A 1078-nucleotide genomic window follows, 5' to 3' on the forward strand; every position below is an offset into this window, starting at 1 on the left:
CTGGTATGGTAGGCCTCAGGTCTGGTCTGGTAGGCCTGTGTACTCTCTGCTGCCCCATCTGGCAGAGTCAGGTTAGCTGAAGTCGTTTTTTATATTTAAATGAGATGAAGAAAGTCACCACTCGCACCACACATTTCTCTGCGAATGGTTTCAATACTGCCACATGACGACAGGTGTGTGTAGGCTAAAGAGGCTTTTAGGGAAGCAGGTTTGTGTATTCAGGCAGGAGGCCTCACGTGTGCAATGAGGACAGGTATGTCCTCTAGTGCTCTATAGTCTAAGTTGTGTATTTCTATGTTGTGTTTGAGTGTTTCCCCCCAAAAAAAGGACAGTGTTTGATTGCCAGCCAATTAGGCCGCACGCACACAGGCTTCATGTGCGGCCTAGAGGGCAACTGAGCATGTGCAACATCAGAACCTCTTACACCATGGTGTAAGAGGTGTCCTTTGGGAAACCGGGCCAATAATGTCTCCCAGATTCCCGCCAACCCCCACATAGAACATCAATTTAAACATATACCGTCTGGAGAGAAGTGCAGAACGTGGGGACAAATAAGTGAGTCTGTAAACATGAGGTTGGTCATCCTTTTGGTCACTTTATTAAATGTTAATATTAAATACTTATCAAGATAATAGCAAGATCAGATTAATGGCAAATCAAGTTGGGTGTATTTCGCTAACATAAGAACATTCCGAGTAGGGCAAGAAACGTTTCTCTACATTTAATAAGTACACCTTGTGCAAAAAAACGAGAAATGCGTGGATCTCTCTCTCTCTCTCCATCAACAGCTACACCAGTTGAAAGCATTTAGAAGCAGGGATGTGCCAAAAATAATGGAAGTAACCTGGGGTGGGGGGGGGGGGGGGGGGGAGGGGTTCCTCACAAAGCAGGCTGTGGAAGTTAGCCTGGTGACCAATGAGACGGCGCCACGTTCTCCTCCTGAATTAACACCCACACGGAAAAAAACAAGCATTCAAATTTGAAAAGTCGAAATAAAAACAAAATTGATAAAAACGAAAAAACTCGTGGAGTTGCTTGTGGGGGGGGGGGGGGGGGGGGTGTCTCCTGGCCGCCGGCT

This window comes from Protomyctophum bolini (assembly GCF_963924005.1).
Source record: "Protomyctophum bolini genome assembly, chromosome: 10".
NCBI classification, from domain to species: domain Eukaryota; kingdom Metazoa; phylum Chordata; class Actinopteri; order Myctophiformes; family Myctophidae; genus Protomyctophum; species Protomyctophum bolini.